This window comes from Pholcus phalangioides, unplaced genomic scaffold (genome assembly GCF_987345545.1).
Source record: "Pholcus phalangioides strain wild (caught in Gottingen) unplaced genomic scaffold, Ppha-v1.0 ptg000017l_1, whole genome shotgun sequence".
Lineage (NCBI taxonomy): Eukaryota > Metazoa > Arthropoda > Arachnida > Araneae > Pholcidae > Pholcus > Pholcus phalangioides.
Genome location: NW_028301610.1, coordinates 64246841 through 64261602, shown reverse-complemented (window position 1 = coordinate 64261602; position 14762 = coordinate 64246841). Strand labels below are relative to the sequence as shown.

The following is a 14762-nucleotide window of genomic DNA, read 5'->3' as shown; positions in this document are numbered from 1 at the left end:
CCCACTGATCTGCCTCTCCACGCATTGCATCATGACCCCAGTGGCCAAAATTTTTTCCTTTCAAAAGGGGGATATTTTTTCTTCCCCGAATTCTGGTTTGGCTTTTTCTATTGTCGGATATTTTATATTCAGACATTTTCTTTCCTTTTGTACCACTTTCTCTTCCCCCCCCCCCATGTACTGTTGGTGTCCTGGCTTCTGGGAAATGAAAACAAAAGGTAGCACCAATGTGTGTTAATGTGATTTAATCAGTCATAAAATCAACTTTGACCAAAAGAAATTTAATTTCTTAATTTCTTTGCTTTGTACAGTTAATCTAGAAGTTTTGGAACTTGTCAGTGCTATGTTATTTTCTGTGGTTATCTTGGTGAATTTCCAAACATGCCGAAAACCTCAAGTGATGTGGCAAGTTCAAGCTGCAAATGAAAACATAATACTCTATGTATGGTATGACTGCCTGTAATACACATGCTTATACTTGCCAACTACTACAGAATTTCCGTAGTTGCTATGAATTTCTACCATAAATTACAGAACTGCAGTGAATTGTGAAAAACTATGCAAGTCTGGTTTTTTTAAAAAACTTATGTTGTTCAAGGATTTCTCTAAATTCCATTATTTTATCAAGCACAAAATAATGTCACGCAAAGACAGCATTTCCAAAGAATAAATATCAAATTAATTACAAATCAACAATTGACAAAAATATGCTGTTTGCACTAAGATAACTTAACATGGCCTATAGTTCTTTTTGATAAACAAAAGAAAGTTCAAATTCCACTCACAGATGGCGCTGTAAAACAAAAACTCAATATTTAAATATATAAAATTGATGTTTTGTTTGGTATAAAATTGTGGATTTGTATAGAGACAATCTTTGGCAAATTTTGTATGTATGTTAATGCTAAAGTGCAGAAATCAGTTATTCTACAAATTATCAAATCAGTTAATCTGCAGATTAGCTAGGTAATGTGCACATGGCTTTTGAGCTTTAATGGTGAGATGCATACCAAACAGGCCCCAACTTAAACAATAAGCTACTTTAAAAGGTCTCCATAGCTGGGCAAATACCTGATGGGATCAAAAAACTGTCCAATAACAATGACTTTTGGAATATCTACTTTGGTTACCTTGATTCCCAAACAATGGTTTGTCACTTTTTAATGCGCTCAGTATATGAAGAAAACTGGGTGTGTGTGTGTGTGTGTGTGTGTGACAGGTATTACTGCTACTACTACTACTAAACCATACATGTACCTTGTCCATATTCCTCTACGGAACCTCTAACGAAATGCTGCATGTTGGAATGTGCGTGTATGTGTAATGAAACCTGACGTGAAGTTTGTTTCTGTGTAATGCTTGTTATGTGTAGTGCTGCTGTAACGTATCGATGGGCAACCAGTGTAAAAGTCAGAACTTAATAAATAACATTTTCATGCGAAAGTTGAGTTGTGTTAATTTCCCACTTGTCATTTGCTTCTACAAATTTCTGGGTATTTCGAACCAGGCAAGCCAACTCCCACAAGGGACATTGCAATTTTGGGGGCTCAACCAGTTCTCAGTAAATATAGCAAACGGCGAGTGGAAAATACTTTCGCTTAATTTTTTTTTTTTTCGAAAATTTAACATTGATTTTAGAAATTAATCCAAATAATAATAGTACACCATAAGATGCAGGCGATCGTATGATCAGGGTCAAATCTAACTTTTGCAAAAATGATTAATGTTCTAGTCGTTTTATGATTTATATTCTAGTCATTTTCAATGTTTAAATGTGTGAGACTAAAGGACTTTTTCTCTGGTTGCGCGATCCTTTAAAAGAGGGGGAATGCCTGTCAAAATTAGTGTATATAATGTGTATTTTGAAGGGAAATGTTATTCTGTATATTTTGGTGGGATTAGTGTATTTCGTGTATTTTGGGGTTTTTGGATAGTTGTGATAATTAGTGTGATTTATTTTTGATATTTTGAGGTACAGTTATGAGGAAATTGAGGTTTTTGGAAGGTTGATAGGGCAGGGCCCTGTAAATATTGTTTTTGTGTTGTGATTTCATGCAGGATTTGATATTTTTCAGTGTATATTTATATGTAAAATATATTTCATTCGGGTTTATTTTTTAAATTGTAGATTTCATGTTTTTGAACGGTTTCTTTTCTTTCTCAGGTAGTGGATTGTTAAGAAAACCTGTTGGCAGGGGGGAATGTAACGTATTGATGGGTCCCTGGCTTAAAAGTCCAAACTTAATAAATAACATTTTCATGCGAAAGTTGAGTTGTGTTAATTTTCCACTTGTCATTTGCTTCTAGAAATTACTGGTTATTTTGAACCGAGCAAGCAACTCCCACAAGGGACGTTGTAACATATTGATGAGCCCCGGTGTAAAAGTCTGAAATCGTCGTCGAATAAAAACATATATTTATCTTTTGATGTTATTCATTGGCAGTGGTGGCCATATGGCGATAATTAAGCCTGATCGTGATGTTGCCGGCCTGCGATCATATGGAAATAAAATGACCTTGAAGCCGATTGGCTTGGTTAGACGTGCGGCCGGGAGTTTTCCCTTTAAATACTGGCCATACGTTGTAATACCCTTCTCTTCCTTTGTTGTGTTCATTCAACTAAAACCCTTTAGTTGGGTTTTTAACCCCTTTAGCAAGACAGGTTGTCTGTCTTGCAACCATTTCATTTGGCCTTAGGCTGGGAAAATGATCCCATAGTTGTTCATTATGCAATAATTCAAGTGTCTAAATTTGTTTCCCGTCATGTCCGGAACCGAAAAGATTGTTTTATTTTCATAGTTGAAAAAAATTTGTTAACTGATGTCGGATGAAAAATAACATAGGAGCTGGCCTCATCAAGGGTATGTGCAGTAACATTACATCTTGTTGATTGAGCCCTCAACCAAGAGGTACCCTGGAGCTGATCCGGCCCTCAATCGAGAGGCCCCCCTGGAGCTGATCGTGCTGATCTGGCCCTCAACTGAGAGGGCCCCTGGAGCTGATTGAGCTGATCCGGCCCTCAACCAAGAGGCCCCCACTAGTGTTGACCCGGCTGGGCTACACCGAAGTGACTACCAACGTTGAGTGTCTGACCGGCAGATAAAATAAATGGACTGATTATTGACTGACCACAAACCAGTGAGAATATCCGATTTTGTCAATATTGAATCAAGGGTTTTATGTGTTGAAAAATCTAGTGTTAAAATTGTGTAACGTTAGTCTGAACTTAATAAATAACATTTTCATGCGAAAGTTGAGTTGTGTTAATTTTCCACTTGTCGTTTGCTTCTACAAATTACTGGATATTTTGAACCGGGCAAGCAACTCCTACAAGGGACGTTGTACTGCTATCTGCCACCAGTTTTTTTCCAACTATGAGTGAAGTGTAATGATTGAATAATTGTATCGTTGTAAGCCTGTTGCTCTCTGTGTACTTGATGACTTGCATAACTTTTATTATGCTTGAACAGTAGTCCATGGAATATACCCCCATTGGCTATGTAAAACACAATCTGTACTTAGTTTTTCAAATTTTTTGATTAACTAGCTGTTACATGTGGCTTCGCTCGCTTAGATTTGGTAATCTGAAAGTTACTTTGCCACGATTCGCACATATAATATTTGAATGCCTCATGACCCACTTGAGGGTTGAATTTTCAGAAATCCCATCTTAGTGGGTATGTATAGCTTCAATGGTTTCAGCACAGCCCTGTTTAGCCCCTCCTTAGTGATATAAAACTGACAAAATTTCATATTTATAGTATCAGTGATTTTGGCTCAACGATGATTGCTCCATATAACCCAGTATTTCCCAAAGTGGGCAATATCGTCCCATGGTGGGTGATGGAATGGTGGTTGAGGAAACAATAGGAGCTATGGGTATAACATGGGATCCTATGGGTTTGCTTGAGTTGGCGGTGATGAGAAAAAAATTCTTGAAGAGGGGGGGGGGCGATGGAACCAAAGAATTTGGGGTAGCTGTGATACAATCTTTGAATTCCCCCAGGTTGAATTTTGAAAAATCCCTTCTTAGTGAGAGTCTACATTCCAAATTAAAAAAAAATTGTTCGTATTTTGTATGTATGGCTTCATCTGTTTCGGCTTGACATGATTTTCTATATAACTTTCACCCCTCCCCCCGTGACCTCTCTAGGGGTGAAATTTCGAGAAACACCTTCATAGTGAATCTTTACATCATGAAATACAAATATGAAATTTGGTCAGTAGTTTTATCTCCAGTGGTTTTGACTCGGCATGATTTCTCTATGCAACTGTTGAACCTTCTCCTGACCACCTTAAGGGTAGAATTTCGAATAACCCTTTCTTAGTGAGTAATAACCCATAAAATGAAACCACTGACCAGATTTCATAATTTTAGCTTCATTGGTTTTGGCTCAGCGATGATGAATTAGTCAATCAGGGCATGTTATTTTATATATGCAGATTTCGTATTACTTTCAATTTGCCTCACTGAGAACTGGATGTTTCCTGAGTCAGCTGTTCCCAATTACCCAATTATTGGCCAGCCCCAATTAAGCCAGATAAGAGAGGTGCTATTGTATAACTATTTATCATTTCTGAAATTCAGTTAATGAATTAATCAATGATAGGATTTCCACTGTGAAATATTTTCTTCACTTCTCTTTCACACAGCTGACGCCAGGCATGAGGCACCAAAGCTGCCACCTAGGGTGACACTTTTTATCACAGATTTACTTATGACACACTCGTGGAAATTTTTACACGTCAAAATAATTTTAAACGGAAAGTGCGACTGGATAAATAAGAGCAGGTAAATGGAACACTTTTCAGTGTTGAAATGCTCTATTCAGCTCTTTGCTATCCAATGCTTAATTCATCTCAAGACGCCTCCTTTCTTGAACTTCCAAAATATGCCAGAAGCATCTTTAGAGAAGCTGGTTTGTGAAAAAAACTCCATGTTATTAGTCTTTTTTGTTAAAGATCTTTACTCTTTATCAATTTTTCTGAATGACTTTCCTTTCTTTAGTCTACTCCCCCAGCACAAATTTGGATTCCTTGTTCATCTCCCAACAAAAGCCTCTTTCAGCCAACATCATAATAGAAGAATCTCTAGTGTTGTGTTGTGTTTGACTCCGGAATGTTCTAACTGCCCATTTCTGTATACCTATATCTGTTCTTTATACCAGGTAAAGTTTCTCGTGGAACCCTTGATAGTTATAAGGCTGGTCCACGGAACCCTTAATAATGAGGCTGTTCTACAGAACTCAAACAAATTCAAGTTTTTTGCATATTTAATAGAAAAAAAAGCATGTCCCTACTGCTTCCCAACAAAATCATAGCCCCTGGGTAAAATGAAGAGGACCTAGGCAGCAACTCTTAATTTACATATTTATTGTCATAAATCATTGTGCCAGATCTTATCCCGGAAGCTCCTATTCCACGCGAGGTCCTTACATTTCTCCCACAAAAAGAGTAGGTCAAGCAGGGCTCCTGCCCGGGACCCAATATAATTCTCATTAGATGTGATTCTATTTTTGTTTTTCACTCTACAAATTTATATTAGAGGGGGCCCACCAAAGATCTCAGCCTAGGGCACTACTGTGTGGTGTCATGGGTCCCTGTGTCATGCCTGGTTGAACTCATCGTTGGGACTCACGAGGTTGGACCCTGTCAACCTATTGGGAGGCATATTCACAGATCAAAAGCTTTGATTGTAATCCTTACCAGAAGAAAGCACCCGCATGAGAACTCTGACATATATCGTTAACTGAAATAATTATGATGCCAATCATTGAATCGTAGGGTGTTCATCTTAGTTATTGGTGAATATCTCCTGAGTATGAAATCAAGCATCTATCCTCAATAGTTTAAGTGAGCACTATGACCCCTACAGGGGTAGGGCTGGCAGGGCTCTAGCACAGGGACTCGGGACAAACCTCATTGTTTTTCTTTTTTTATACAATAAATTCACTAGAGAGGAGGCCTCACCAAAGGTCTCAGTCTTGGGGGTGTCTCAGCTCCAGGATGGTGGAGGGAATGATGAGCATCGAGATGCTCACAATAAAAAGGAAAAATGTAATTACATGAAATGTGCCCCCTTATTTTTTTTTTTCAAATGTGGGGGACACATTGCCTTTTATTAAACTTGCACAGACCTGTTTCTTTGCTCACAGAATTTTTATATCTGTGCGGAATGACACTGCCCCTTATGTTTGTTCTCTCCTGCGTACACCTCTGGTCACAAATGTATGATTGAACTCGGAGCTGTTATTTTGCTAAATTATTTTGTTGCAACGTATAAATACAAAATGTTGGAAAAACTTACCTTTATGTTACACAACCTAACAGCATGTAAGCAGCATAATGCTGTGAATCACAATTTTAAAAACTGAAGTCTCTCGTCGCTATTTTAAGGGATGAGGAGAGCGTTTCTTGGATTTTCATGTTTTCTCTTAAAAATGCACAAAAACATACTTGTGATTCTTGATTGAATAAATTTTCATATTTTTAATGAATTTTTCGTAGAATTTTAATGCCTTGTATGATATATATGTGCTAAAAGCTCAACTAATCCTTTGAAGGGCAAACATTCTTTCAAAACCCATAGGAAAAAATTTAAACAAGTGTGCTCACTATGGAACCAGCCTCCACCTTCAAAGAAGAATCATTATATTGATTTTGATATACACTGCTCAAAACAATTAGGGAAGCAAGCAAAAAAGTGAAGAAAACCGTGCGAGACAGCCATGTATTGGCGTACAATGGATAGTACACATGTATCAATGCACAATACAGAAAAAAGACATAAAAACATTTGGAATTAAGCTTTAATTCTTTGAAAATATGGAAAAAACATGAAAAGATGATTTAGGGCAACAATTTGGTTACATGTAAACGATAAAAAAAAGTACTGTTTAGACATGATGCATGAGTTTTAATACGGCGTGTGGTCTCCTCGAACAGCTAAGACTGCTGCACACCTGTTTGCCATGGATGCGATGAGGTTATCGAACAGACTTCGGAGAATACTGTTCTACTCCTCAAGAAGTGCAATCTGCAAGTCTCGGACAGTAACAGGCGGCCTTGGTCGAGCAGCAATGCGTCGTCCGAGCATGTCCCAAACGTGCTCGATTGGATTCAGGTCAGGAGAGCACGCTGGCCATTCCATACGCTGTATTGTTTCAGCTTCAAGCATGTTCTCCACCAGACGAGCTCTATGCGGTCGGGCATTATCATTCTGGAAAACAAAGGAATCTCCAATGGCTCCAGCGTAAGGGATGACATGAGGTCGCAGTATCTCGTCTGCATACCTTCGGGCCGTCAAAGTGACATTCCGAATGATATGCAGGTCAGTACGTCCGCCTATGCTGATTCCACCCCATACCATCCAACCAGCTCATCTGTATTGTGACCTTTCACGAATGAATGCAGGGTTATTTCGAGTGCCCCTGTCCCTCCATACCAGAACACGTCGGGTGTCACACTCCAGACTGAATCGGGACTCGTCTGTAAACAGCACTTGGCTCCAATCATGTTGCTCCCAATCTCGATGTTCAGCAGCCCATCTTCTTCGGGCTGCACGGTGGCGTGGGGTCAACTCAACGGAATGCAGACCATTGGCCTACGTGCATAGAGCCCTCCCTCATGAAACCGATTACGTACTGTTTGGCTGGACACCCTTCGTCCTGTTGCCAAGAGCAACCGTCTTTGCAGCTGCGTAGCATTCTCTGTTCTGTTTGGACGGGCTGTTAACCGTACATACCGGTCATCAGTTGCTGTAGTGGCGCGTGGCCGACCTTGCCCTGGTCGATGTCTAACATTTCCTGTTTCTTGGAATCGATTCCACAGCCTTGCAACAACACTTCTGGCCACTCCAACAGCGACACTACGTTGTGTTTGCCTGGATTCCAGTCTGCCTACAACACGCCATGCCATGGATTCCGGTAAATCACGTTGTTGAGACATCCTCAAGTCACCTTGTCTCAAAAAAAAATACTGCGCAATCGAATTTCATAGTTATGGCAGTAAAACAGACGTTTCTGCAACATCCCGATTTCAGCCCTTATCTCCTTTTTCTGGTTTTTGACGTCATGAACTTTGATTTGCATATGAAGTTTTCTTCTTCCGTTTCCTGCTAGGCTTTAAATTATGGATGATTCATTTTATGTTACTTATCGGTATACATCTTTGCGTAATTTTGTTAAAACCATGTGCTCCCCTAATTGTTTTGAGCAGTGTATTTACTCCATCAAAACGTTTTTAATTAGGAAATTCTCTCGTGAGATCTTAAGTCATCAATGTTACACCTCCCTCCCCCAAGTACAGGGCTGTCTTAAGAGTGTTATGGGCCCCGGGCCAATTGATTTTTTTGAGGCCCTACCGGGAAAATTTTCGAAAATTTCAATTAGTTCCCCCATTTTTGTGAGGTCCCCGAGTCGTACCCGGGTGCGCCCATGCGTTAAGATGACACTGCCCAAGGGGGTCATCATTAACACTTTGGGAACCACTGTATCAAGGTAATAGAGGTGAAGGAAGAAAACTTCAAAATATTATTCGCCTCAGGCAGCAGAATTATTCTATTTCTTATTCTATTTTAATGCAAATGAATATTAAATGGAATTTGATATTAATTTTTCTTGTGTATCTCTTTCAGACCCTATACTATTAAACAGGGAGAGTTAATTTTTCCTAGATGTAGATATTTTCTTTTATTTATATTTTCTTATTTATTTCTTTCTTCAGCCTTGACTTCAATGATAACACGTACATAATCCTTGAAGTCAGGGCTGAAATCCCTTGTGGCTAGAAAAAAAACATCTAAAGTGAGAAAAAGCAACCCATATGTTTGTGTGTACCTACAAGTTCTGAAAGGGATGTAAAAATATATTCTTTCAAGTATATGCTTCTAATATAAGCTTCAAGAATTTTCAATTTTTTTAAATTTATATTAGCCTCCAAAATTTAAAATTGCAGTGATCTCTCACTTATACGTTTTTCTCAGTTATAAGATGATTTTCTGCGCATTGGTCAAATGTATAGGTAAATAACACAACTCACTTACATGTCTCTCTCACGTGTGTGTCTCCTTTCCTTGTAAGATCCTCCACTGATGCATAAGTGAGAGATCACTGTATTAGTATTGGGGTGGTTTGCTGTTCTTATCCAAGACTTTTTATTTTTTATTTTTTTCAGTATGGAAAGACACAGGAGATTATGGTTGGCTCATTAGAAATGCGGGTAATTTTTGTTTTATTTGGTTGTTTTAGATAAACTATTAGTGAAGTGAAAAGAGAAAGCAGATTTTCATGACAGGAGTTTATAATAAAGTTCATACCTTTTGGGCTGTTATGTCACATTCCCGCCCTCTTTGAAGCCGATGTTTCCTCCACTATTGCCATGGAGGTCTTCAGTGTAGCTTTTCATAAGCCAGGAGACAAAACAACCTCCTTGGATCACCGTTATCCACTGATACTTTTGCTTGAGATGCGGAAGGATTAACCTCTTTGTTGAGACGCTGAGTAAGTCATGTGTAAATGTCAATAGGACGTAAGTGGGTGGGAATCGGAAGCCTCCACATCCCACCAACATCAACGCGTCACTTGTTTGATGTCACAATGATAAGGTTGATCCCTCCGCGTCTCCAGCAAAAGTGGCAGTGGATAGTGGCCATCCAAGGAGGTTATTTTGTCTCCTTGCTTGTCGAAAACTGCACTGAAGATATCCACTGCAGTTGTGGATGAAACGTCTGCTTCGAAAAAAACCTGGAACACGCCATAACAGCCCAAAAGGTATGAACTTTATGTTGAATGACAAATGTTTCACTAATATAATTAGAGATGTGAGATGTATGTAAAAATTGGAGAATAATCAAGTATATTTATTTTTCTTTTAAAAAATTTAAATTTTTTTACTAATTTTGTTTATATTGTGAAATATAAACCAGTTTTCATTGCCTGAAACATTTACAACAAAACAATTTTTGGTATAGTCACCCCCAATGACAACTTTTAGTTCGAGAATATTCTCTAGGTCATGCTGAGAGGTTTTAAAAGTTTGATTATAAAGATTTTAGAAACCTTTAGATTAAAACCTTAAAACATTATTTTAAAATTAGATAAATTTTCAGAAATAAGTTTAAAACAAAAGAAATTAAACCAAAGTTGTTTTATAAAGGAAGCTATTCTTGTATAATCACCTTCATTCTAAGATACAGAACTGTTTTCTTCAATGTACATACACTTAAATTCTGTATCACTCACATTTCTTTAAAAGTTGTGCAATTCAGCCCTGTTGGTTTAATTTTCTTGCTTTCAAACTTTAATATTGTGGTCTACAAACTTCAATATACCCATCTTCTTGACGGGAAGAGGGACAGAGAATATTCTAAAGGACTATTATAAATTACTAGAGAATATTCTTATTGAAAATAATAATTATTCTCAAGTTATTTATCAAGATTATTTATTATAATACATGTTATTACATATATTGATAATACTCTCTGGAAAGATTTCGGTAACTGAAGAATATTCTCATCAAGGAGAATATTTGAGAATATTCTCTGGAAGGACTATTATTAATAACTTGAGAATAATTCTTATTTTTTATAAGAATATTCCCCAGTAATTTATGAAAGTAGTCCTTCCAAAGAATATTCTCAAGGATATTATATGTAACTATATAAATAACAGGAGAATATTCTCATCAAGAACCTATAAGAATAATCTCAAGTTATTTATAATAGCCCTACCAGAGAGTATTCTCCTCAATAAGAATATTCTCAAGAATATTTTCCGAAAGATTATTGTCGAGAATTTTACATATCTAAATATATAATGTCACTGTCCATCATTCATACGAGGTACAGAGAACTGGATACAATGCAGAGATGTAGTTTGGAAGAAAAATTCAGCAAGCCTTTGTGGGGAATCACACCACTTTTTTCTCATAATCCAGTCCAATGTGCTACACCACTCCCTTACGACAGCACCAATGTTTTCCTTCCTTAAAAGGGGATTGTGGTTTGATTTCCTATAGAATTTTCCTTCTAAAAAGCCATCTCTGCCTCTCATCCAGTCATTAAAACTTACACAAATATAAAGCCTATAACAGGCGAAATGCCATATAAAATATGGATATCAAATACACTCATTGCCATAAAAATTTGCGCACCCAGAAGAAGTCGTCAAAATGAAACGAAATTTTACACATGTAAGTACTACCTTGATATAAGTAAGTGATTAGAAAATCCAAGAAAAAGGATCATTTATTGCAGAAAAAAGTACAGATGAACAGAAGTTTTAGTACTCTGTTGGACCCCCTCTAGCGCGAATGCACGATGCGATACGAGTGGGCATTGAGGCATACAAGTTCCGTATGATGTCCTGAGACATCTCGTTGCACAGTTGCTGTAAATGCGCCTCTAGTTTGACCAACCTCGTAGGGTGTCCAACTTGCCATCCCAAATGATCCCAGATATGCTCGATTGGTCACAAATCTGGGGATAGAGCAGGCCAGGGAAGGGTGGTAATGTGGCGGAGGCTGTCTTGTGACATCCTTGCTGTGTGTGGCCTAGCATCGTCTTGTTGAAAAATGGCTCCTGGGAGCCCTGCCATGAGTGGCAACACATGTGGCTGAAGGATGTTATGGACGTACCGCTGGGCTGTCATTGTGCCATGGATCAATATTAGGGGTGACCGTGTATCGTAAGCAATGGCACCCCATACCATGACACCAGCTGTGGGAGCGGTGTGTCGCTGTAAAGCGAAGGCAGGATTGAAGCGTTTACCACGGGGCCTCCACACACGAACACAATTGTCATCACTGCTCAAGTTGAATCTCGATTCGTCGCTGAAGACGACCTGGTTCCATTCCATTGCAGTCCAATCCCGTCGTGCTCGACACCACTCCAAACGGAGGCATTGGTGGGTGGGTGTCATTGGCAGCACACGTAATGGGCGCTGCGATACCAGATGTCCTTCAGCCAGGTGCCTTGCGATGGTTCGGGAAGACACAGGGGCCCGTAGTGAAGCTGCTGCCTGTGTCTGGATAGCGGCCAATAAGGCAGTTGGCTCTATGCGTGCGTTTCGGATGATGTGACAGTCTTCTCGACGACTGGTCTGTCGAGGGTGTCCTGAACCTGGTCGCAGTGTAAATGACGTCTCTTCTGTCCACTGGTCCCAACACCTCATCACAGTAAAATCAGAACGGCCTAGTTGACGAGCTACTCGCCGAGCTGACCACCCAGCTTCCATCATCCCGATGATTCTTCCCCTATCGAACTCTGACAACTGCTCATATGGTCTTCGACGGCGGTGTAACGGCATGTCTACCTCAGCATTTCCTTTGCAAACGATTAAATACACTCCAGCAAGCTCTGCTTACCTGTTTTATACTCCAAGGAGAACGAAGTTCAACGCCCTCTAGTGGCATTACGCAATGTGCAATCACGCTGCATTTCTAATCATTTGCTCAGGCCAACTTTCGTTTCGATCCCACAATTATTTCTTGGTGCGCAAATTTTTATGGCAATGAGTGTATATCTAAAATACAGCAACCCAAAATAAGAGCAATTATCACAAAAAACTAATAATTGTGATAATTATAGCACACACTGCCCATAAAAAACTTATGCTATATTCTGTAAAATTGAATGTAACTACTTATGAAATATTCTATTAAAACTGAAGAAAGGGTTTTTTCCTCTTTCTTACATTTGCCTCCACTACAAAAAGCTTATTTCACAAGAAGCAGCAGCACACCTGCATGAATTATTGCTGCTATTACGATATCCTGATTAGGAACTATAGTCTAATAGTAGACTAATAGTCATTGTGAACTAATCACAGTGACATATTTGCAGGAGCAAGTTATAGCCCAAAGCAGCAAATTGTAGTGATTGATGATCAACAATATGTAATTGGAATGGGAGAAGGATGGCAAAATTTTAATAGCCACTGGCAAAGCCACAAATTCACCTTTAATTCAGCATGGAAATGTTTGTCAACAAGGAAGGGGTACAATATCTGACCTCTCACGTAGTCTTGCCAATTGATAGTGATATCATATAGGGGAAAAGTAAATCTTTAACCTTCACAAAACAAGAATAATGAAAAAGGCAAATACACTTAAAAATATGAAATTCCTAATGCATTTTGACACACTATGGGTGCTGTCTTCAGAGGACAAATATAGTATTACCAATATTTATATTGACTGGGGATTGCACTTGGGTTGGATACCAAATCTTGACTCTCAGATGCTCAGAAGAAAACATCTGCTCAAGTTAAACATTGTTTTCAGGATGAAGCTGAGTGGGGGCATGCAAGTCTAATGCAATGCTCTGATTGATTGCTTGTGAAATGAAGCTATTTGATTAAGTTATTTAAGTTTTCTTCCATTTCCCACTCGTAATTAACCTAAGCCATGGTGCTACAATTGGTGGTGTTGGTTTATTGTTGTTTAATAATGTATTTTTGAAGGCACAAATGTATGTGCCTTGATAGAAGTCTAAATCATCCATGGACTTTGTGAAAAACTCTGGCTTCACATGAAATTTGAATTTGTAGCTCTGTTGCCAACAGTTTATTTGGGCAAAAAAAGAGAAACAAACATTGAACAAGAAAAATTGATAATATAAAAGAGAGTTCTGATAATTGTAAACAATATTTTCCCTATGTCACTATATAGATCTGGTCTGTTCTTTGGAAAAGTGATAACAATATCTGAATGATAAAATTATGTTTCTAATAAGCTGTGTCTACTTTACAGGGTAATTCTAAACTCATAGTACAAACTTTAAAGAATATAAGTAGGGTGTTCACTAAAACACAAGTGTATTTTGTCACTATGTATTAACTGTGCAAATGAAGCATGGAGAAGTCAAATATGTACACTCCTCATATTTCGGCTAATGCCAAATCATGCTCCCTTATTATTGCTATACACTTGATGTTGAAGTTCAAAGTTGAAACTCTATTGATAGAATAATATTCTTATATTGATAAGTTTCAAAAACCAAACTTCACAACTGTCTCAATAAAATTAATTTATAGAAATTCCATAAAATTATAGAAAGTTTTGTGTGAGAGATCATGCTATAAATTTGGTAATCTACTAATAACATAATAATTAATGCAATTATTATTATAGCCTTGTCTTTGGTTTCGTAATGTATTAATTTCTGATCTCATTTACATAGGAAAACTCTTTGATACTTACTATAGTCTTATTTACTCATGAAATGCTTCTAGAAATAATATTTGTTAGTTTAAAGTTAAAATATTTGTTATTAATGTGGTGGTGATTTTTATTTCACAGGAAGCATAAAAAAGTGATTTGAATCGAATGGAATAAAGTTAAACCATGTAAGTTTAAATTTTTTTGCAAATTTTTAACAAACATTCATACATTTGTTTACTGTATTTTTTACTAGCATAAAGTCTTTTTTTTACTAACAAAAATATTCTTGACGGTAAGTTTTTTTTTTTAGATTAGCAAATGAAATAAAGTTTAAACACATGATCTACTACCAATAGCCATATTCACCGACAGAGTTTAACTGCAATCGCAAGTTGAAGAATTAGAGATCAACTCTTGATTAGTTAAAATCCAGAATTTAACCAATCTTTTTAAATCTCCAATCCTTTAACCTGCAATTGAAGTTAATCTCTGTTGGTGAATATGTAAATGGTACATGCACCTGGTAGACATTTCTCTGAGGAATTTCCAATGAATTGGGCGTCCCAGAATGTGTTGTGTGTTTGTGAAGTGTCATATTG

The 14762-nt window shown here is 37.8% G+C and overlaps 1 protein-coding gene across 5 annotated transcripts in view; it reads left to right on the top strand.

Moving 5' to 3' along the window:
* Window positions 1-14762, top strand: part of LOC149074634 (tripartite motif-containing protein 2-like) — a 78614-nt gene that overhangs the window by 49427 nt on the left and 14425 nt on the right. For 4 of the 5 annotated variants that reach the window (XM_089247026.1, XM_089247028.1, XM_089247029.1 and 1 more), the window contains 2 exons: window positions 9175-9219; window positions 14302-14348. The gene's annotated coding sequence lies outside the window, so the exon portion shown is untranslated. Of the gene's footprint in view, window positions 1-2164; window positions 3250-9174; window positions 9220-14301; window positions 14349-14762 lie in introns of those variants that run through there. The other variant, XR_016194490.1, reaches the window with a different exon arrangement.